Here is a 16,096-nt window from a genome sequence, read left to right as displayed (position 1 = left end):
CCAGGGAGCCCCACGGCAGGAACCGGGCTCTGCCAGTAGCACCAGGCTGGAGGAAGAAGATGATTAAGCAAAGGTTGATGACTATCAGCTAAGAAAACATAAAACTGACAATCCAACGATCCTTCAGGAAGGAAACAGCAAAAGAGATGCCATTATAACTGCAAGGAAGAGCCTGAAGGCAACGCTTCAACCATAACAGAACAGCTCGTAGAAATTAATAACTATTCCCATTTACAAGCTTTTTCTTTGTTTTTTTTGCAGTAGACCCATTCCCAAGGTACCACTGGCTTCACACGATAATTACCTTGACAGGTGCTATATTAAATTCATAATTTCTTCCCATTTTGCCCATGTTTATAACAGGAAGCGTCATATTCATGTCACAAAATTGGTGCCGACTGCACCTCTTTTCCTGCTGGGTGCGTTCGTTTTCTCACCTTAACGTCTTGGCTCTCCCCGAGCCATGAGCACTGCCTGGTTTCTTATTCCATACCTCTCTGCAAGAGCTTACAGGCTTCATATATAAATTACAATTCCCCTTTATTAATCTAATTGATCGTTTGGTTCCAAATGCATATGCAAGATCTTTTGAAACCTTTTAGACCCCTGTGGTTCAATATCAATCTCAAAATATTAAAAGCATCTTGTGGAAAATTAGAAAGCAGATGAGACACTTTGGGACTGGAGATGCTGTAGAAACTGAAACTTTTAAAGCAGCATTGACACAATTATTGAATGCTGTCATTGCTCAAAAGGGCTTTTTATTTTATTGGTTCTTTTGTAATTGTTCTGTACTTTTACTCTGTCTGTGCAATAAGGCTGCCAGGAATTCAACTTAAATGTGAAGCAACATTAAGATGAAACAAAATGAATCCATACACCTTGTAGCTTTTTTTTTTAATCTATTTTTAATGCCCATTTTCCAGGGCCAGATACTGTGCTATATGAACTTCCTAGGGCATTGTTGTTATCTAAAAACAAAACAGTTTGGAAGTACAAGCTCTAATTCCCAACTGATTAAAAAAAGCCTTTGAAAAACACAAACACGCACACAAATATATATACATATATATGGAATACAGCTCTCTTCTGCATGGATTGCTTTTCTAATTTCTGCTGGATTATGTAACTTTTCCTATAGACATAAAGCATTTAGAAGGAGGGTATTTGTCACTGTGACTCCGTAGCTCTTTGGGAAGCCACCCTTGCTGGGAAAGAGAAGACTGCATTTAGCAACATACAGCATGCAGAGTCACGACTGCAGGTGGCATGATTGTTCCAACTGAATTAGTGTAACAAACAATGTTATTGGCATTCCTTGCAAGGACAGGAACTGTTTTTCAAGAAAAGTGAGGGAAAATATTCCTCTGCTTCCTCTCCTTTTCTTAGCTCTTATCAAAGCATGAACTGGAAAGGAAGCAACTTGCAAGGAATCAAAATGATCCCAATGCTCATTCTCACAGAAGAAAGAAAAACTAAAACTGGATCAATATCAAAAGAAATTTTGTTCCACCCATAAAAGATGGTTGTTGAATTCAAAACACTTTCATAGTGAAATATTTCGTGTTTTGAAGTGCCATGAAGCAACAATAAGTTTAAGTTAATGTGGAGCAACTTTAGGCACCAGAGTATTTAGAGAGATGGGGGTTAAATTGGTTTAATTGGTTTAAGTTAGAATTTCCAGTGAACTTCTAGAGGTAAACTTAAATATTTAAAGTTAAACTTAGGTCCAGCATTTTTCAGTGGAGTTAGGAAATGCTTTTACAGCATTAAAAGTGAATAATTATTTTATTAAATAATAACATAATTTCAAAATCAATATTTTTGCTAAAATCCTTTGCTTAAAGATTTGCACAGTGAACTAGTTGGTGAAAAAAACAGTCACGTGAATCTCAACAAAAATTCTCAAATGATCATTATCAAAGATTAAAATTACCAGAAAGTATTTGTTAAAATTCTTCCGTGCTTTAAAATGTTTATTTTTTATTTAGAGGCCTTTCTAACTGTATCCAAAATAAACTTATTTTAATTGTGGAAAACATTGGGCAGAGGACCCCAGTGAGCCCAAGAGAAAAGGATAATGAAAGAACTTTTGCCCTGGACCAGGAAAAGTTTCTATGGAAAGTACACGGACACTGGCAAAGAGGGTAACAAGCGAATAAAACGGAAGAAAGAGAGAAAATAGGAAACCTAAAGAAATTTTCAGAAGAGTAAATAAATCAGAGAGCACAGTAACTTGCAGTACTTAGCATCATTTACTTGAACTTTTCACTTCAATGTCTTCATTACGTCTTGTTTTAAAGAATTTACTCACAGAACTCAATGTGTTTTATACTTTACTTCTTTATGTAAATAGCTAATTAACAGTAAGCAAGTCCTCCCTCCCCAGCTACCCCCAAAAGTCTGCATGAAACCTGTCATTCTTCATTCCTGAGCTGTGGAACTCCCCCCAGTAAACAGTGGGTATACAGAGACAGATATTACAGGAACGAGGAGTATTCACCAGCAGATGAGCAGGAAGCCAGAGCATGCAGGCATCAGCTGAAAAATAGTTACATGAAGGCCACAGCTGTCTGCCTTTATCTAATTTAGAGTTAGCCTTAGAAAAGGAAAAGGCTACCTGACAACACAATCCTAATTCAGCAGGGGACAAGCAATCATAACTGAATATCATCTGCCTGCCATGATTACAAAGAAAAAGAAATAAGACTGTTTTTATATAGGGAATCTATTCATCACACCAGAAAGATGTACAAAAGACACTGCAAATCTTTGAGAACTCCAGCTTTTATTACTCTGATTTTACCAGTTATCTATTTAAGTTCAATAGATAAGAGTTAACAGTTGAAAATAATCATAATGAAAAATAAAATTCAGCATAAACTTTTTTCACCAATCATCTTAATACTCAACCCACATTACAATGTCTTTCTTCCCCACACCTGAGGCTATGACCCCTCCTTGTTCCCCCACCCAACATTACCCATCAGGTACCATCCTTCCACCACCACAGGACACATCAGGCTATAGCAAAACTCCACCGTTAATTGGCAACTGCCCAACTCAGTTGCCTCTGAGCTGTCTCAGCCATCTATTAAGCCACCAGCATGATGTACCTAATACATCTAATAGTTCTGAGTGAGACTCCCACTGCAGGAAAGCCCAAAAAGATCCTACTGTCTTCCCAGTTCACAAGTCAACGATGGCAAAGGCCATTACTTCAGTGGTGATTCATGAAATAGTGACGACAGCTCCCCTTTATACCTCCTTGCAAGGATGTCGAATAAGACCACAACTGGATAATAAGATAAACTTTCCCAATAAATCCTGACTCAGTGTCACTCTGGAGCAAACCACAGCATCATTCACCCGTAAATCAATAACGAAGATGTTAGATGGATGTAATTTGCCCACTAAAGAGTATAAAGAAGCCAGGAGCTGTGTCTAAATAAGCTTTTTCTCCCCTGCCACCTGATAACCTGAGGTCTGGACAAGATTTACCTACTGTTCTCTGGTCATCTTCTAGGATCAAAATGTTATCTGCAAATTTGGATATCCACCTTCTTATCAATATCTCCAGTCAATTACAATCAGAAAAGAATCATATTCTTCCATTTGCTCCTACATGTCAACATTACGATCTAGGCAAAGGTCATAATGCTCCAATATCCAAAATCCAGTTAATTGATTCCCTCTGGGTATCAAATCCCTCCAGCACTGCAGTTATTGCTGCATCAATCATATTGCTATTCATACCAAAGAATTAGAAGGATGTCCAAAACACTGAAATCTCTTGCTACTCCTGTCTTCAGTTTCTCCTCCGGCCATTTCTAAGCACACCAATTTTCTTGATAACACATTTAAAATTCAATTGCCCTCAAAGGATTTGATTGTGCCTATAAATCTGCGTCTGGCCTCTGATCACATCCCAAAAATCATCCAGCCCCCAAATTATTCCAAAATTCCAGCCACACTCTCATTTATTTTCATCCATACATTAAATATACACATATATAAATAAATAAAGGACCATCTTTAGCATCTGTTTTGGGTTTACTGTGTCCTAGAACCACTGAGAATTCACATCAACTTTTTCTAGGTGATTCAGCTTTCCTTTAGTGGTACATAACATGTCTACATTTTTATCTCACTTCCAAGTATGTCAATCTTTACATTTTTCTTTAAGGAACTACTAACAATGGTATAAGGCTTCCATTCACAAGGTCTCATATTTTTATTTTTTTTCCAGTAAATAACAAATCCACAAAGTTTCAGAGTCAGCTACAAACCTGTCCAAGCAATGTCTGCAAATTTGCTGCTCACAAAAAATACACTCAAGCATATGCAAAATCAGGTCCTTCATCATTATCTTAGACCTGAAAAACGTGACTTCACATGAGACTATACATTCAGGTATAAACAGGATCAATACTGCCATTTGCTGATGAATTTCTGTGGTCAATCAAAACACCAATAAACTCTGAATTTGAGAGATGGACACCCTTGAATGGATACTTGAATCTTCAGCAGCAGTAAGTTGAAGAACCCAGTCTCTCTCTCAGCATTTCCTTTCATTGACTTTGTTTTATTTGGAGAAAATTGTTCTTGCCTTTTAGGTGATTTTATTTTTAGTATCGTATTATTACTGAATACTCTCCCACCAGATGGACATGAGTGGAAACCTGGTCCCTACAAAGGGACCCTGATCTAGCAAGGGAGATGTTGGGCAAAGCTGCAACAACTACAACAGTAAGTGCCCTAAAAATTAGAGAAGGCAGCATCCATTCCTACATAATTTTCAGAAGCTCAGGATGACAAGGGAGCTTCTGCAAGATATTCAGAAGCCTTTTGTGGAGGCCAGTGGACGGATAGGTTCAATGGTAAAACATGGTAAACAAAGCTACTTAATTACAGCTGCCAAAGAAAAAAGACTCTTGACCTTAGAGGCAAAGGTTTTTGACTGATAGTTTGTTCAGATGTGCCTAGTCCGTAGATGGGGTGGGCACCTAACTGTGGCTAAAGTCTGGTTTTGCTGTCATGTCTTTATGCTCTTACATATTTCTGCATCTGTTTATAAAAATAATGAAAGTTCACTACAAAAGATGCATTTTCTGAAGGAAAAAAAAAAAAAGGAAACAACACTACCATGGAATTTTGAAACTGAAATATTTTCCAGTCACCTGGAAAAAAGTATTCACTGAACTTTCTTTGACTAATTTGAGAAGCTCTTCAAGCTGGTGACAGTGCTTTCCTCCCCTGAGTGTAGCAATAGTGACAATAAATAAAAATAATTGCAGGGTAGATGCAACTACATTTTTTTATTGCTAAGGAACACAAGCAACAAATAATGTCTGTACGTCTTTCAAAGAAGCTGCAACCCAAGTTCAACAAACCATCCTAACTGTGTTCATTTATTTAAAATAAAAATTGTATGCAAATATATATGCAAATTAGCTGTGGCCCTCAAGCTCCTGGAGAGTTGCCAAAAAAGCCCTCAGTGTTGCAAAGTTGAGCATCCTATCTACCATATGGTAGTACCTATCAATCTCAGAAGGAAAAAGATACCAGCTCTTCATACAGATGGCACCCCTTACAGTACCTGTAAAAAGTTTGGGGATGTAATGACAAAAAAAAAAAAAAAAGAAAAAAAAAAAAGAGGCCTTTCCAATGTTATTAAAAGCATTCAGCTTTCTAATCACAGTTTAACCATTAATGCTACAATAATATCATACAGAAAGTAGCACTATAATATGACTAACACTTCTATAAAAGTCTTTAGGAGGATTTATTAGCCAATGATACAGAAAAAAATATTTACATAGATCTTTCTTCATTAGTTGGTGCAGTTTAATAGGAGCATGTATCCCTGGGATGGAATAGGTACATCTACATTAATGGGTTAGCTTGGATCAGGAGGGTGCTTGTGACTTCCCCAGTTGCCCCTCCTAATTTCTCCTTGATTTGCATTAATAGCATCAATGCTCCAAATACACAAACTAGCTTCCTTTTGAACAAAACTATACCAGAAGAAGCACTCCTGAGACGCAAACAAGTTGTGCCCACAGCTAAATTTGCAGGACTGTCCTAGCCCAGGTCCTGAGTGAAAATTTCTGAAACATGTATAGGTAGAGAAACAGATATAGGTAGAGCTTCACAGCTTCACTCCACATATGAGCTCCCACTGCCCTACGCTGTGATTAACGTATGTGCGCCCATCAGCAACACAGAGCCTAGAAAAACACCAAGAGCTGGCTTTGCTGCGACAGGCACATGGATGTTGCAAAGTACGTCAACTTTTCTTGGTAGTTTGGTGGTTCTCACTTCTCTGAAAGGAAGTTTGGAGAAAAGATTTTTGCTTTTGATATTGAGCAGTCATGCCAAAAAGAAAGTTCCTGTTCCCGCATACCATTAGCACAGTGTACATCTGAAAAAATATATTTATATAGCTCAGAATGTGAAGTGCTGCGTAATTAGGAGTTTAGATAAGAAATTATCACGGAGAAACAGGATTTGGGAGTTCTGTCATCTGTTCCGTGCCCCACTCGCGCAGCTCCGCGAGGAAGCCGCACGTACACCGTGCTGCGCTTTCCCTATTTATAAAGCGCCGAGAACATCACCACTCTGCTGCGAGGCCCACTCAGTCAAGCTGTGTGAATATTTCATAATGAATAACTCATTTGCAAGGTTTTGACTCTTTGCCTGTTTGCACATTGCTATTTAACCGCAAAGTGCCGGCTCCCGCGCGGGCTGTGCCCGGGCAGCCCGAGTGCTGGGCACGGGGGAGTTTCGCTCATTAGGGGCAGAGCATGGATCTCATCATTTGGCCCAGCAGGAGCTAAGGGTGCCCGGCAAGATTGGGGTCCCAGTATGGGAAAATGGTTAACATGCCTTGACAATGTGCCTTAGTTTGATGCATTGCCAAACACGATGTATAGATTTTGTGTAGTGTTGCCTGCAATCAGCCTACTGTAGTATAATTAAGGGACTGGTTTAGTTTAGATATAAGAAATGAACTCTCTTTCTCGAATGCAAAATTGGTCAAGGGTTTGTGGTGTTATTTTTTTTTCTCTCTAGCTTATTATCTAGCAAGCGAAGAGAGCATTTATAATTTCTGTTCTTTCTGTTGTAAATTGTGCAGCGCCTAAAGTTAAAAAATATCTGGCAAGCATACTTTGCGTATAGCACTCCACATGATTAGTACAGGTCTGTTGGTAACATGAAATCAGTTCAAACAATGGATAAAAATAAATCATTACTAGGTACACCAGATTTGAGATGGAAAAGGCATTAATGGCTGTTAAATGAGGTATATTGCATAGAAGGATTATATTTTGAATGGTGTTAAAATTGCTTTGGGAGTGAATATTCTGACTAATATTATTATTTGTATACTTGAACTGTGGTTTGATGGGGTTGTATTACTGAAGAGAGTTTATGAAAAGTACAAATAGATTCTCAATGAGTTTTATTTTTTCCTTTTACATTCTGAATAAATAAGAGGGTAAACTACGCTTACAGTGTATGCACTGTAGCTTTATCTATTTCTCACTATTATTCAAGGAAATTTTCTCAAATACTTTTTTTCATAAAAACTTACTGTTCTGTGAATGCAAAAGGATTTCATAAAAATGTGTTGATCCCATTTTAACTTTTAGTAGAGCAAGTTCTTAGATCAAGCTGGAATTTGGGGAGAGAGGAAAGGATTCAGAGAGAAAGCCCTTCTCAGGTCATGGGCAAATATTTCAGAATTATTCTATTTCCCCCAAATTAGAAAGAATATATTTACTGCAAGAAAGCAATAAAAATGCATGAATGGAAACAAAGCTCAAACACTCACAAGCCATGAAATCAAATTGCCATTCTTTAGCCCATTCTGTGATGTTTGCAAGCCCTGTGCCGTTGGCCACCATTCACAAATGGCCCAAGTCTATGTGTGCAACAGGGAATGCATGGAGTGGCCTGGAGGAGCTGCAAGGAACAGTGAGGCACCCCTGGGGAGATCAGGTTCTGGGCAGTGATGGAGAACCCCCTTGACTTTCTGCAGGCTTAGCAGGAGATGGGAAGGTGCAGCTGTCCCACTCCAGGGGCTGACTGCTGTTGCAGTCCTCTGCAGCTGGAAACAGATCGGCTCTGCCTCTTTTCAGAAGCCCCTTTGATCCAAGACAATCTCCTAGCACACTTCCAAGTCACCATGTAAATATTTGGTGACAGTTTACATACAGTTAAAGCCTAGCCCCAGATTCACAAGTACAAACTGGTTCAGCGTTGGCTTGGCCTTCATGGTATCTACATGTCTGTCTCGGATATGCTTTCTAGTAGGTCCCCATGACCACCATGCAAAGGACACAACCCCAGCTTCCAGCTTTTGCCACCTGCCCATGTCATCCCTGGCTTTTGCCTTCTCCAGGGGCTCTGCCACAAGACTTGGAAAAGCACACATTTTGCTCCATCCTGCAAAACCCACTGCAGATGTCTCACTCACTTCTTATCAGACCTCCTCTTTCTGCCACATTTATCTGGTTTTGTCACTCTTACCTTTTCAGTCAAGAAATTATTTCTAAAATGTGATGCTTTTCTCCACTGTATGTCTTAGTTTTGGTACTGTGCCATTGTTGAAGGCAAGCTGGCAGACTGTCAGATTGTTTTCAGTAAGTTATACTGCATTCAAAGTTAAAATGGGACCATTTATCCATGTTTGTATTTCTGGGATCATGATTTGTAGAAACAATTCATTCCAGGAATGGAACTTTTGTTAACATTTTCAGAGGAACATTTGGCAGGATAGGCCCATTTAAAAAAAAAAAAAAAAAGCCTTAAAAAAAAATGAAAAACCACTACTGTGCTTTCTCTCGTATTCCAATGAAATAGGTCTTTCCCTTTATATTTTCTTCCAGATTACCTCTTATTTTCTTACAACCTCCGTCACACACAGATATGAGGGAAATGGAAGAATGCCTAAAACTTTCATGCAGTTTAGATCCTTTTAGAATAAAAATATCAGGGCCATAATTTGGGAATCAGGCTAAGACTGAATTAATGTTGGATGGATCCTCCCTGCATGGGGGCACCGAACAGCCACGAAATGCTTCACCTGCTATATCAGGATTGAAAAGAGTATGTATTTTATCTCAAATCACAGTCTGTAAAATAACACAGAATTCAAACCTGCTTAGAAACAGGCTCCTTTCTATTGCTCTATCAGCTAAATGTGTTTTATTTATTTTTTTTCCCCCTAGAGTAGATGTGGATGAAGTTTTCATCTAATTATTAGTACATTTCACACACACACAGAAATTCTGGGAACTAATCTAATCAGAAATTCAGATCTCATCTGATTAAAAGGACCACAAGAAGGAGATTCTCCCAATATTTGTTTGAACTGGAACGTGTTTTAGAAATGACGTGTTTTGCTTTGACACTTCCACAGAGCTGAACTTCTGTGTTTTTACTTTTTAAGTGGAATTTGAAATGAACTATCAGAAAGTAGGGTAAAAATGTTAAATAATTCAAAAGTAGTCAAAATATTTCACCTCAGTCAACTAAATCAGTTGAAATTAGGTTTTAATGATGATCATCATCTTTTTCAGATTTCTCCTAGTTTTGGTATCCTCATCTGAAACAGAACAAATGAATTATTTGCCAAGCCCTACAACAGACTAATGAACTTATAAGTGAGTGGATTAGTGTAAGTCCCCATACTCTCTCCCCTTCTTTCATCCAAATTTCACTATTTTCTCCTAAGCAATCATATGCATTAAACCTACCATGTTTTTCATTTGTTTGGGACTGGAAAGTTCAATTTTCACTTAGAATCTTCTGGAGTTTCAGTAGTACAATTTTCTGGTGACCTGAGAAGATGGAGTAAAAAATTCCTGCCAAGGGCTGTTAACTCTCCCTCAGTGCAACCTTTGCACCATGATCCGTTGTCCCAATTTTTACTTGCATAGAAGGCTCTTTGTCATGGAAATTTTAATACTGATAGTAAAAAGATCTGATTTCTACAGTGTTTTTCTGTCATTGTTTCTCATCAGTTATATTTCCCTGCAATTTAATGTAATCAACAAAATTTGAAAACTTGCTTTTAGTAATACATAGTACCCTATAATTTTTTCTATAAACATCTGTGGACCTAAAATAATTTCTAATATATCCTACCACTAACCTTTCTGGCTGGTACGGGGTCCATTGATTGCTAGTGTGCTACACTTTGTTTTATGATTTTTAGCCAATTTTAAATCCATTAAACCCAACTTTCCACTTATTCTGTGGCTCCACATCTTAGCATTAACCTCTTCTAGGAAACCCTGTCAAAGGATGTCTGAAAATGTAAGTATAGGATGTCTGTTGCCTTGCCTTGTCTATTCTGGCAGAAATAATAATGATAAAGGACTCCAGTACATCTGTCAGATATGAGGACTTCTCCTCCCCAACCCTAACACCCCCATACTCCCAATATTAAATTTCCTTTCTCTAATCAGGCTATACTTCTCCCTGTTTACCTTTCATTTGATTCCTTAAAATATTATCTAGGACATTCTCCACAGTTTATGGCAGGAGATATGTTCCTTTCTCCTATGTCCCTGGACCATTTTTAAATAATGCCTTTCTATTAGATTTTACCAGTCTTCAAGGTTCTGAAATTTCTAATAAAGAGTCTCCAATTTCCCTTCTTACTTCCTTTTCTGGATGTATTTTGTCTCATTCTGATGTCCTATCAACTTTTTAAAAGCCTCTAATCTTTTAATAGCCAATTTGAAGGATATTTGCATGCTTCTTAATTCTTCATTTTCAAGCTCTTAAATCTAGTGTTGGGTTTATTCAAATGATGTGGGCAGGTGTAAAAAAAAATTTATCCACCTTATTATGTCTGAGAATGCTTTGGGTTTTTAAAAATGCAACAAATACTGTCAAACTTAAAATACATGTAAGATACTTTGCAGAATATTTTTAGTTTAAATTTACTTTTTTTGGTGCCTATACTACATGTATGATATTATAGAGATGCCCACTAACCTTGCTGGATTCTGCCAACATTTCCATTTGAAGCCAGTGCTGCAGTTGTAACTTAGCTGTGAAAACCAGCCCCAGGCAAAAATAAGGCATTGAAAAATTTCCCCAAAGACTGTTTTTTGGGGACTTTTTTAATGGTTTACATTAAAAAGAATGAGGCTTTTTCAGTACATGCTTAATTTGAAAAATAAATAAATAAATAAAAACAGACTTCATAAAGAACTTACATAGACCATTAGTCCATAATGTGTTCCAGACTTTGTACGTGTGCAATTATATGTATCTTTTAAAACAATTAACTGCTATACAAAATTATTAAAAACAAAAAATTGGCAGGACTATTTTTTTTCAAAGAACAGTTTTAATAAGGATAGATTAAAAAAAAAAAAAAGTAAACCTTCATTAGACTGAAAAGCTGTTCCCAAGTCAGTGAAATTCTTGCTAAAGGTCAGAAACATTCCACAAGATGCAAAAAGAAGGCTGTCTGCTGCTACGTGCTCATGGTTTTATCTCCTGGTATCCAATTCTGCATCCATACCATGCAAAGGGCTGAGGATGTCTCAGCTGTGATCAAGCCATCAATAACATCTAAATGCCAGTGCCAGAGCCAGGAATGAAGAATCACCAAACTCATCTCACAGATGGAGTTAATCCCCTGCTATCTGGATATATATACAGTTTGTGTATATATATACATATTTAAAATATATGTACAGATATATATAAAGTGATGTCACGCTTCTCAAAAATGTGTGTTCAGAAATCAGGAATTAAGTTGGGAAAGGTGAAAATTTACCCCACACTCACCAACATTTGGAGAGTGCTGTAAGAGCCAGAATGCAACCGCAACTGCCCATAATATCACCTTGTAAGGATCAGAAGTAGCATTATAAATATTGCCATTACTTTGTCAAGGCATGATATATGAAGGTATGACCTACACAAATAAAAAAAGACAAAACCCGTATTTCTGAACTCGTTTAGATGTTGATATCCATCCCACCAAAACCAGCCTTTTCACCTCCACAAACTTATGGAAATCAGAAGAATCCTAGACCTCAGAACAAATTACAGTGTGAATAGGTCCTCAATAAAATTGGTGCAATTTCCTTTAAAAGAGATGCAGAATAAATCTCATTATATCTGGAAAGGTGATTGCAGACAGGAATGCAGAGGAGCATCCCATATACAACATCCCTTAAATTTCAAAACAATAAACCACTGAAGAAAATAAAATCTCTTTGTATGTTCTTTGGTCTCTGTGTGCTTGTCCTACCATCACTAGTGCCATTGGCTGTGACCAAGAAATTTTGACACTACCAGCTAACAAAGTACTGACGTCTATATGAGATGTTCAGAGTAAGCAAGCATATGCTGTGATCCAAAGTGCATTCATGTAGAGGATTGAGCAGATCAGCCCTCAGGAAGACTATCACCACCTGACCTTTATCTTCAGGGTCCCAAATGTTAGGGCCGCTCCTAAGAAACTGCATACCTGAGCTCAAACCTCAAGCCCCAGAGTCTCCATGAAGGAATCTGACTCCTGAGACTTGCCCATAAAACCTTATTTCTGAGCTTTCCTACATTAAATAAAGCCCATTTATTAGGTGAGGGAGCTTGTTTAACAATCAGGTTACGTTTGCTTTCAGTCACCTGGGAAACATAGGTTTTAGCCCTTGATATAATAAATCATTATCAGGATTCTGAACATATTTGAACACATGGGATGTTTTGCCCCACACTGTGTTTTATAAAGAAAGACTTGAGCAGTTTGCATCTGGATCTAAATTGCCTTTAGGTTCTTTGGTATATTTGTAACTGCTGTTTCAATGCATCCCTGATGCACAGCACTCTCTTGATCTACTTGGGCAATGTCAAGATTTGCTTCCTAGTTGTTTGAAATGTACAGATTTATGAATGAGGGCACTTAATATTAGCATAAAGAGAAAAAGCAGATACACAAACTTTGGCACAGAGTTAAGGATGCTGAAACTGAAGGTGATGCCATTGTGCTTCATTCATTTAAACCTGAATGGCACAGATAGGGAAAACAAAACAAACAAACAAACATAACAAAACAAACAACAAAAAAGATTTAGATTTGAAAAGAGACCAAGGCTTAACATTATTAATATAAGATTGGCTCAAAAGTAAACTTTTCAAAACCACCCAACAATCCTCAAGTCCCTGTGAAATTTGGTCATTTAACAAGATTGCCTTCAAGACACTAAATCTATATTCTTAAAAACTCTGAATAGACATAGTTGCCCCTTCCTTTGTGAACTCAGCCAAGTATTATCTCTCTATGCTTCAGGTTGCTTATCTTTAAATAAGGATTACACTACAGAAAGATAGACAGGCAGACAAGCTTTTTTGCATTCATTACATACACACATTACATTATATTCAGTCAATACTGCAAAAGGAAAGTTCTGTTTTTATTTTTTTATCCCCATGATTAGGAATTGTCATCATAAGGACATTTAGACTTTTTATATGTTTGTAAAATACACTGAATTCTATCATTTTGTTGCCACCTGCTCCAGGATTAGCTACAACATGTTTCTGCTTTAAGAAGAAATATATCACCCAGTCTCATATTATCTTCAGGGAAATTTTATTGTTGGTTATAGGCAAGTCTGTGTTCTTTACAAAGCGAACAAACAGGGTCTTGGTGGACAGACGTCCACCAAGTTACCCACCCAAATAATGTAGTTTTATACATTGGAAAGTCTAAATAGTTGAAAGCAAATCTGTTGTTGCTGCAACACTAGAATATGTTTCTAATAGGTATGACAAAGCAGTAATATCATACCAGCATTTTTTGTATTTCCACTTCAAACAGTAAATCCGACTGAATTTACCTAATACTTCAATAATCCAATTATAACACTTTACTAGCAGAAATCATCAGCATATAAGCCTCACAGTCTGTTAAATTAGGACTGTGTCGAGCTGCTCACCCAAGATGCATTTCAAACTCTGGTGAACAAGTTCCTCCAAATTCATCAGGCTCAACTTATGCCACCATGCTGGCCGTAGGGAATGAGCATAAAACACCTCCTCTCACACAGGGAGACCAAGCTAGTGGGAAAGCCAGACCAACCATGGCAGTAATGATAGGTGCGAGACATCAAGCAACGAGACAAAGCTCACCATTTTCAAATCAAATTAAAATACAACCAACTTCTCTGTTTGCAACTTGGCAGAAATTGTGCATTTGGATGTCAACCTTGGAAGCTGCAGATTTATTGACCAAAGTCCATTTATACTAAATACTGTATTTTCTAAACACAAATAGCCAACGTTTTTCAATACTGGAGAATTTAATGCCCATAAGCGTAATTTCATTTATCTTTTCACAGTCATACGGCTTCCCTTTACTCCCTTACACCATAAATCTGCCCACAGTGATTGCATTTCTTGCATATCAATCTAGCTCCATTTTTTTCCTCACATGTAGTATTTATTTAATGGATCAAGGGAACTATCCTTCAAAAAAAATGGGATGTTCTATTCACAGTTAGAACATTAATATGTCAATAAAGTTTTTTACCTTCAAAGAAGGAGAAAATAAATCATGAAGACTTAAATCCATACAAGCTGTTAATGAGCAATGATGGTGTGATTTTTCAAAAACCACATGAACTAGCCAATTTCTAAAATTTAGACAAGAGCTTCAGTCTATATTTAGTATTTATTTATACATTTATTTAATTACAGCTGAAATACTTTTTTTGGCATTGTGATAACAAATACCCTTCTGATTGTCAAGTTCTTGTAAAAAGTACCTTGCTACTAAAGGAAAGCTTAGAAACATGTGATGCACCATGACGAGAGGAAACCTTTTGTCAGAGTTGTTTCCTAGTCCTTTAAAGTAAAACAACCACAGATTAAAACATACCCACAGATTAAGTTTTATCCTGCTTCCCCAATCTGGTGCCTCTATGCAGATCTGAATTTCCTCAAAGCATCAGTTTTTCAAGCCAATAATTGAGCTGAGCCCACCTCTATTTTTTTTCGGGGAATTGTGCAGCTAAATATCAACGGCAATTAATAGTGAGAGTGTTAAAAGACAGCTTATTACTGCAAATTCTACTGACATTTTGTGTGCAGTATGTTTTTCTTTACTAATTAAATACAGTGAACTATTTTCTGAGGGTTAATACATTTCACAAAATTTCCAATTTAAAATAAGTCAAACACAGAATATTTATTTGTGGTTATGTTACACTCTAAAACAGAGATGGGATAGAAGAGGTACACTTCATAAGAAGAAATATAAATTGTATCTACTCCATGTTTCACAGTTGGCTGTGGAAAATATAATCCTGCCATAAATCTACAAACCAACCCCAAATTTGTACTGCATTATTTTTAAAATAATTGCAGCATTTCCACATCCCCTAAAATGTGCCATAAATCCATAAAAATTATCCATATGTTATATATCTCAGAATGAATTAATTACTTTTCACTGTACTGTAAAATACAGATAAAGGAACTCTACCCAGAAAGTTAAAAATGCCTTTAATAGATGCTTTTCCATATGCATAATAAGGAATTATTTCACTTAGGGATTATCTGAAAACTGAATTTATATGGCAAACAGTTAAAATATGATTTTTAGCTAGTGCTTCTGCCTGTACGAGTGCCTGTTTCTGTGTTCACATCCAGGAATAGGTGAGGACATGGAGGGCAAGTTACCTGTGCTGGTAGCTCTGGCACAGGTTACAGCACAGCTCACAGCTCAGACCTGCTGAAAAGCCCACAGCCAGTGCTTCTAAACTTCCCACAGGAGAGCTTTTATTAAGGGCTTGCATGCAACCCATAGCAATTTTTTAAAATATTCTTCTGATTATTATTAGCAGAAAGAGTCTCATGTGTTAGCAACGTATATGAACCCTTATGCCTTGTTAGTACAGACGGTAAGAAGTCTGATGGAGAGGAAAAGAAATAAAAAGGAAAAATCACGGGGGAAAATTTGAGATACTTGTAAAAAAAGACCTTTTCAAACTCATTCATTCTTTAAATATATACATATATATATATATATATGTATGTATATAAAGAATATTCCTTTCCA

The 16,096-nt window shown here is 37.1% G+C and overlaps 1 protein-coding gene across 2 annotated transcripts in view; it reads right to left on the bottom strand.

The window, feature by feature from the left end:
- LOC310901250 (uncharacterized protein) overlaps positions 1-16,096 on the bottom strand; it is a 721,588-nt gene that overhangs the window by 305,068 nt on the left and 400,424 nt on the right. The window contains exon 1 of one of the 2 annotated variants that reach the window (XR_014585685.1): positions 1-5,467. This exon is cut by the window's left edge and continues 2,989 nt beyond it. The exons of the other annotated variant lie outside the window; for it this stretch is intronic. The gene's annotated coding sequence lies outside the window, so the exon portion shown is untranslated. Of the gene's footprint in view, positions 5,468-16,096 lie in introns of those variants that run through there. 2 annotated transcript variants of the gene reach the window in all.

This window comes from Anser anser (assembly GCF_964211835.1).
Source record: "Anser anser genome assembly, chromosome: 6".
Taxonomy (NCBI): domain Eukaryota; kingdom Metazoa; phylum Chordata; class Aves; order Anseriformes; family Anatidae; genus Anser; species Anser anser.
Note: the sequence above shows the minus strand (reverse complement) of the source record. Positions and strands in the feature narration are given on the sequence as shown.